Genomic DNA, 9,151 nt, shown 5'->3' on the forward strand with positions numbered 1-9,151 from the left:
ATTTTTTTCTTTCAAAAAGCAAAGGGAACTTTGTGGTTTTTAGGACCAAATGAAAGTATCACAGAATAGTGAGGAAGCTTTTCATAGGCTCATAGAAATGTAGAGGGGAAGGGATCCCTAGAGTCATCTAGTCCAAACCCCTGCAGTCCAGGAATCACAGCTAAAGAACCCCCGACCTCAGGGTCAAAGAAACATACCATGCTAGATTACGATTTTGAAAGTGTAAATTGCAGCCGCTATCCAGATTAATCCCCAGATTAATCTCCAGATTAAACTTGCAAGGTGATTTTTGTTTCGATAGGTGGAAAACAGAAATACAGTGGTACCTCGGGTTAAATACTTAATTCATTCCGGAGGTCTGTACTTAACCTGAAACTGTTCTTAACCTGAGGTACCACTTTAGCTAATGGGGCCTCCCGCTGCTGCCGTGCCGCCAGAGCACAATTTCTGTTCTCATCCTGAAGCAAAGTTCTTAACCTGAAGCACTATTTCTGGGTTAGCGGAGTCTGTAACCTGAAGCGTATGTAACCTGAAGAGTATGTAACCCGAGGTACCACTTTAAAGCGAAACCAGACTGCATTCCTCTTCAACTTGGTATCAGCCTGTAACTGCATGGCATGAGTGAAATGAGTGAAATGGCATAATGTGCCAGTAGCTAGCAAGAGATTCTTGTCCAGGCCAATCATGCAGAAATTGCTGTCTGTTTTGTTAAGGAATGAGGCTTCAAAAGCACCAGGTAGTGACAGATCACAGAATGTGGTATGGACTGTGTCTCTTTAAGAAGTATTTCCAGATTTCAAAGCAAAACTCATTAGATAGTATACATGAAATGCAGCACAATAAAAAGACGACCCAAATTCCCATAAAAAGTACATATGTACATTTGCAGTTTATGAATACTGTACAGAATCAAATTTAGAAATAACTACTGTACAGTGGTGCCTCACAAGACGGAATTAATTCGTTCCGCGAGTTTTTTCGTCTAGCGAATTTTTCGTCTTGCGAAGCACGGTGTCGGAAAAGTTTTGGAAAAGATTCAAAAATCACCAAAAACCTCAAAAAAGGCTACAACTTATTAAGTCGCAACTTATTAACGGTGTTAAGAAAAAGGAAACAAACTTGCAAGACGTTTTCGTCTTGTGAAGCAAGCCCATAGGGAAATTCGTCTTGCGAAGCAGCTCAAAAACCGCAAAACCCTTTCGTCTAGCGAGCTTTTCGTCTTGCGAGGCATTCGTCTTGCGGGGCACCACTGTAATGTAAGTAGAAGTAGAGTATATCGCTCCACAGTTGTTTAGGGACTAAGCATTGATAGGCAACTTCAGGGCTCTTGCTCTCCCTTCTTAGGGTTCCCCCCTTTTTTCCTTATTTAAAAAAAACATTATTCTCTTTAAACCAGTCTTTCAAACAGAGGGCTGCCCTCTAAAGCTCATGGATACATGGAAATAGCAGAGTGGAAGTTGGAAGAGAACAGCACAGAGGGATTCTGGGCAGAATGAGGATGGCGAGAGAGGTGAGTCACTCAAAAAAGTGGACCACAAAATATAGGCATGCATGCTGTGGATACGAGAAACGCATCTTTATTCTAGCAAATATGGGCAAACGGTGCATGCAAGGATATTGCAGACTCGAAGGTGGATTTAGGGGAGCGTGACTGGTTTGCCCACACTGGGGCACTGCAGGGCGTGCTGAAACAATGATGAACAACAGAAGGCAAGAGAGGCGGGGGCACTGAATTTTGGTATAGCACAGGGTGTTACTGAAATTTTAAAGCCTCAAGTCTGCCACTGGCAGACACTAGAGTTACCTAAATACTGACCCAGTTGTTTGGCTGCTATCAAGTGATGTCATGGGTTTGATTCAACTCAATGTTATTGAGAGATGTGGGCTGGCAGTGGTGATCATGCATTCCAGGTACATGTCTTGCTTTGGCCTTGAGTATCTGCAGAAGGTTGTGTGGAAAACTGCCTGTAGCTGCAAAACATTCACTAATCATGGCACTGTGGTAGAGGTGTCTCACTGCAATATTTTTGATAGAGGACCGATCTGTTTCACTGTCGGTCCCTGGTGCTAGACAGACCTCCTGTAACATGAGCTTTTCAGCTTTGAATTGGATTATCAATTTAGGAGTTCTGGCTGCATTCCTGGGATGAGAGTTGAGCAGCTACTTTTCACTTGGTCAAGTAACTGAATTTTCCAGCTGCTCTTTCAGCAGTTGGCACTGAGTGACCTTTTGTTCTAATGTCACTTCTTTTAGTTCCCATCAGTCCTATCAAGCCAATATGTTCCACATACTTTTTTGGACAGTAGGTGGTGCAAACAGAACAGTTATTCTGTAATACTTTCATTGTCACTAGCCAACAGCAGTGATGTGTTCTTAGAAATCGGAATAATTTATTGCTACCTTTTATATATTACCACTTCTCAATGCAGAAAGACGATGGTTTTAATGTACAGGAATGAAGAAAAAAACAGATTCTTTTTAATGAAACCCAAATACATGCTTATTTTTCTTCCCATGCTTTCTGATTTCTGTTTGGTAAAGTATATATGAATGATTAAAATATATTAATGCTTTAAAAACTGTTTTAAACTTGTACTAAGTCCTTGGAGTTTATAGATTGCTTAAGAAAAACATAAATGTTTTCTCTTGGCAGGAGGGGAGACTTCAGAAAAGTTTGGGAGGACTGGAATGAGTAAGGCTTGTTAGGTGACAACTTTGTAAGAGTAACCTTGGGAATGCATTTCAAGTTGTCACTGAAGGTAAGAAGCCGCTAATTGGAGGTGCAAATCCTTCATGCAGGCTTCATTCTATCTGGCTTAGAGAGACATTTCAAGCACCACTTGTCACAATTTGTGATTCTAAATCTTGACAGTTTGCTGAAGCATCCTTTCCCAAAGGAACACAGGAGGATGTCAACGAATTTAACCTTGCCTGCCTTACAGCAGTGACTCTCTTCTGTTTGGAGGGCTTGGGAAGCCCATTCGGTAAACCTTGTCGGCTTGAAGAAATTGACCCTTCTGTAATGTCTAACCCTCCAGACCACTTATTAAAACACATGCAGAAAACCCCCAACAACTACACTATGTCTTCATATTTTTCTAAACCGAGATAGACACATGCTAAATTCAGGTTGAGGGAGTGCAGCTGGCTTAAGATTTTGGGCCAATTTCAGTTTTCGTCCCGAAAAAGGTGAACCCTATCCCAGAAGGGCCACCAAACTTTTGTGACTATATTGTTGTGTTGCTTTCATTGCTGTTGAACAAGTTCGTGTGAATAGTTTGCTGCAAGAATTTAGCACAGTAGGGTCAAGCTTATAAAGAGATCATTTTTTTCGCTTCTGCCTTACTGCAGAGATAGCCAATGAGATGCCTTCAAGATGCTGTTAGATTCCAGCTCCCACAAGCATGACCAGCGATTGCTGATGATCACAGTTATAGTCCAGCAATATGTGGAGGGAGTAGCAGTGGGGTAGGGTAGCAGTACTCACCTGACCTCTGGTTGCTTGCATCACTGCATCATATTAGGATGGAGAACTGGAAGGTACAAGGTTGGTGCAGTGTACATGCCAATCTGGGACTTCTGCTTGTGCAGCACACCAGCCTTGCCGCCATTTTGCTGCTCCCCATCCTGCTATGCAGCAGCGATGCAGGTGACTGGAGGTCAGGTGAGGCCTTCTCCCCCACCCTGTGGTCCACAAGGGCACCATATTGGCTGCCCCTGTCTTAATGCAGCATCTTTTGACTGAGTGCTAGTGCCAGGCATCCCCTGGACCAAACTAAGCCCCTAAGTGGTACCATCCAGCCCCTTCTAGCTGCCATCTCTAGAGGCAAGTGCAAGGTGATGAACAGTATCTGCAGCCATTCACTTCGGAAGCAGGTTGCTTTGGGGTGGGGCCTGAAGCCTCAGCGCAGACTCCAGATTATTTTTCAAAGTGGCCCTCCAGCAAAGCTGCAAGACAAGCTGCTAGAAAGTTTCAGAGATTGCCTCAGAATGTCCTCTCAATAGGCCTATCAGCGCACATTCCCTGTAGAGAAGCTTCCCCTGTGGCTGTCAACACATCGAGAATTTCTGCGGAAACTTGCCAACGGCCAAGGATGATGATATTTTGGAAGATCTTATCTAAGTTGACACATGTCAGTGATTTCTGTTAGATGGTGAATTTTATCCCCTTGGTATTTTTTCAGCCTGTTTTGTTAATTTGTCAGCTTGCCAGTACCCCAAGACTCAAGTGTGTTAAAACCAGGATAACATCAACAAGTATTTAATGCTATTTATATGCTGCTTAATCAACAAAAACTTCTAAGCAGTTTATAAAGCAATATAAAATATATGTAAGAAATTATCAATAAAATCAAACTTTTGAAACAAACACACATAGGGGAGGGGGGGAACCAGGTGAGGAGGGGAGAGAATAATACATAACTTAAAAGTCTCAAAATGATCTGAAAACCTGGAACATTTCCATGCCATTTGGGGAGAATTTCTCCTCACTTAAGTAGTAGTGAGTTCTTTGCCTGTATCAGTATGTGAAATCTGAACCTTATGATTTATAAAAATGGTTCTCCTCTTGATCTTGCTCAGTGGGCAACAGTTTTTCTTTGATGTACACCCCCTAATTGTGTTTGTTATGCACTTTTAATTTCTGTTATTATATAATTAATTATAAAATAAAACCAGCATTTTTAAACAAATACACACAATAAAATTACATGTCTAGGCAGACTTGCATAAACAGAAAAGTTTCTAGCAGCTGTCGTAACACAATGCATTGAACGCCTGCCTAATGGCAATGTATAGGGAATTCCACAGAGCAGATGCTGCTACATTTTAAGATTGATTTCTTGCAAGTGCAGAATGAACATTATGTGGCACTTGTAAAAGTGCCAGTTCTGCACATCAAAGTGGTCAAGTGGGCAACTATGGGGTAAGGTGATCCTTTAGGTCTACTAGTCTACTTAGTTAACTGCACATGATGAACTTGGGGAATGAATATGTTGACGTCAAGACAGGCGCATGGTATACTTTTGTGGACAGCTTACTTAAATTTCTGTTCTAAATGTTTTTCCAATGCAGTTGTCATACTGGCTCACTGCAAACCGTCACTTGTCCACCCCTGAAATGTGTAGCTACTTTTTATATTCCTGACCTCTCCAGCACAAATGCCTTCCCCTCCCCTGTTTACCTGAATTTATGATTTCATGTTGCATGTAAATTCTAATTCTGTGTTAACACTAAACAGGTGAATAATTCATAATCAGGATTTGTTTCAAATGCTGGTTATGGGAGCAACCCTAGTTTGTCAGGGAGAGAGTAAACATACCAAAATTTGGTCTCTTCAGACCACCAGGAGGAAAGTTCCAGTGTCTTCAGGGATGGAACTTTATCTGACTTTGCTCCCATGACCTGATTTTTCTAGCTTATTGGAAGCGTGCCAGTTAATAATCCAATCAAGAGCAATTTATCAAATCAAAACTGATGAGTTTGAATTCCAATGTTTATCCCTTACAGAAATCTTTCCGGAGATATTTTCTCTTCTATAACTGGATAGAATAATGACTCTTGGAAATTATACTTGCTGATAAGGTAGAAAGGTTGCTACTAAACTCTATTTAAAGATATTGTTTGAAATTCAGATTTAAGGTTGCCAGACACCCAATGTTTTAATATACATTTGCTTTTGCAATTCCACGATTATTTACAGTGATGTTCAGGGACGCCCATACCTTATTTGCATGACTAATGCAGACATATAAACTGTTCGAAATGGAGGAATACACAAGACAGAGAACATTTATTGGTTTTCCTATGAGAATTCTAGAATCAAGTGTACTTACTCTTAAGCCCTTTCATATAAGCCTTTTCAGTCATTCATTTCATGTAGAATGAATGCACAGGGAATAACATGCAACCAAGTACATTGATTAGAACATCTTATAGGAATAAGTTTTTATGCATCCAGTTGCTTCATGCTGCACAATTTTAATACCGTATTGGCCTGAATATAAGCCTCACTTTCCCCCCAAATTCCAACCGTGAAAAGTTAAAGTGTGGCTTATATTCGTGACCTTACGGTATGCAGCCAGGAGCATGGGGCAAACAGCTCCAGGTGTCCCCCGTCCTTTCCCCCAAGGCTGGGAAGGGAGAGGGCAAGGAAGGGGAAAGGCCGCAGGCAATGCAACATGCCCCGCGCCCAGTATGCACCCAGGAGTAGCGAGGAATGGAGCAGCTTATATTAGGGAATTTCTACTTTTTTCCTCTCCCCCCCCCCAATTTTAAAGGTGCAGCTTATATTCTGGTGTGGCTTATATTCGGGCCAATATGGTATCTGCAATAATCCTACCATGAGATGGCTGTAAAAGGAGCCTATAATAATAATAATTTATTATTTATACCCTGCCTAGCGCTACAAGGCAGACAAATCCTACAAAGTCATCGTACAAAGAATGAATGACTGAAAAGGGGTTGCGTAAAAGGGAGTAGTGAGGGGAAACCTATGTCAGCCTGAGGGCTGCATTCCATTCTTGACAATCTTTGGGGTGAGGGGGGTGGGCACATGCCAGCAGTGGGCAGGGGCAGAACCAATGAATACTAATGTTATATTCGTGCAGTAGGTTTGTTTCTACACACACACACACACACACACACACACACACACACACACACACTATCCCCCATCCAAGGAAGCAAGAAGCATCGTCGGAGTTCAAGGGCACATTCCAGCCAGGCAGAAATACACAACAAGGGTGCAAAGCAGGGCTGGTAAGGGGTGTGGCCTGGAATGAGGGGTGTGGCCTGGGAGTGATGTTGCCTGGGCCTTGTTCTGAGTGTCAGATAGAGAGGCCTGGAGTGCTTAATTCACTCCCAGGACCTGAGGTTCCCCACCACTGGCTAAAATAGGAGTACACCTCATTCTAGTTATGCAAATCAATAGACATTCTAACCTGCTGCGCCCCTGTATGCATATGCAAAGGATTGTGGCTTCACAATGGAGCTTCATTTCCTTTGATTGAACAGCAGCTTCCTTACACTTCTGGGCAGTTTAAACAGCAGCTCAGAATGTAGCAAGAGATAAAGTTAATTAGAGCCCCAGCCACTGCCTTAAGGGTTCTGCCCTTCATTTCTTTGGATTAGATTTCAGAATCTGTGTTGCAACAGCCAGTGGCTTTTTATGTATGCTTCTTTTGCAGACTCTTAAAATTACTAGGATATGCAGTATAGGATATTGAGGTCTATTATAGAAATACACACACACACACACACACACACACACACACACATCTGGTAATAAATGCCATGAATTATAATCATTAGGAAATTAGGTTACCCATTTATTCCGAATGATAAACATCTCCAGTGACAGCTCTGGCTGGCATTATTCTGGGGGAAGCCCTCTGTGTTGATAACTGCTATCGTTCTTAGGGCATGCACATGCCAGATTTATTTAAAATGTTGGACTCATTCATTGCAGCCAAGGGGCCTATAGTACACATACTTAGCACACTTTCAGCTCAATACTGAAATATCAAATGGAGATCAAGGGCAAGCCCTGTGCGCTTCCTACTCCATTCATCACTTTTGCATTCTGCCTTCCTAATAATCTGTGTTGCCAGTGCACATCGTTATATTTAATTCTATCCAGTTTTGGGAGTGGGGAGGGGAAGAACTGACCTATTTCACACCTCATTTTGGTACTGGACACAGGGCACATCAACAGAGGCCATTTCTGAGTCATGTGTATGCCTTTGAAGGCTGCCCCCAGCAGTGCATTTGGGAACCTGGGGAAAGAAGGGGTGAGTGAAGATCTACATCAGGAATCAAATCAACAGTACCCAAAAATGGGAATCAAATACAGCAGTCTCTGCACGGGGTGGGATACTCTGAAACATGCCTGGAAGGTGCAGAGCCCAGGAGACCCCCCTGCCATTTCCTCCCTAGCAATGACTTCTATTTGCCAAGAAGCCACTGTGGAAGCAGCGCTGGGGGTGGGGGAAGCTGCTGATGAGGTAGCAGATCTGGCCTCCAAGGAGTGCAACACAGCCGTTGCCGCCAGTGTGGGAGCAGCAGGTGATGCTCTTGTGGATCTTGCCACCTGAGGCATCCTGCCACCTGAGGCCGTCACTTCACCTTGCCCCATGGGTGAACCAGCCCTAGCTGCTGCCATGCCAGAACAGGAAGAGGGGAAGTTTGCATTCTTTAGCCAGTGAGAGCCAATGATATGTGCCTTTGGACTCCAGTTCCCATTAGTGCCAGCCAGCGCACGATCATGGATGATGGGAGTTCAAGTCCAAGCACATCTGGAGGGTTCCATGTTGGCTACTCCTGCCTTAAATATTGGACCTGGAGCTTGACTCATGCATTCTTCAAACCAGATTCTGTTTGGAATGTATTCTTAAACTGTCTCCGTGAAGCCTCCCCTTCTTCCACTGTGTGTAAAGAGCTAAACACCCCCATATTAGGATACCACCCCTAGTGCAGACTGCGCTGTTGCAGTTGGGTCAAGTGAATAATGAGAGGGTTAATCAAAAGCTGCAGAATCGGCACCCAACTCATAATTTACAGTTTTGGCAGGTACATGATCCTTAATAATACAACTGTCTTTGGGGTAAAAGGCTTTCCTAGAATGCGGTGCCTGTACTCATTTCCAAATCTCCTAATGAAAGAATTACTGTTCTTTGTTCCAACAAAACTGTACTAATTTTGCCAATTTGTGGTGTATATCTATTCATCTACAGAAGCTTTTTCTAATGTTCAAAGGCTAGACCCAGTGCGGGCTTAGTCAGCACAATAGCTTTCCCCCTTTGTCTGAGACTTAAAAGCACTGTGTTTTTCAAGATTGATGGCACAGACCAGAGTCCAGACCATTAGTGTTCTGTGATTGCCGTCCTGCACACATACATATATTCAATGGGACCTATTTCTGAATAAACATGAATAGGATCAGATGGTACTCTGGAGATTTTCCATTTAATTTCATTTTGCTTTTAATTTGTATACTACCTTTCTACGTTACCACTAAGAGGTTCACAAGCAAAAACAACAACAACAAAAAACCCCAACAACATATACAAGATCACACATCTTATAGCAATCCAATCCAAATAAATCATAATAAAGACTTAACTTAAGCAACTTATATAAAGCAATATTCAG

This window comes from Podarcis vaucheri (assembly GCF_965113315.1).
Source record: "Podarcis vaucheri genome assembly, chromosome: 1".
Taxonomy (NCBI): Eukaryota; Metazoa; Chordata; class Lepidosauria; order Squamata; family Lacertidae; genus Podarcis; species Podarcis vaucheri.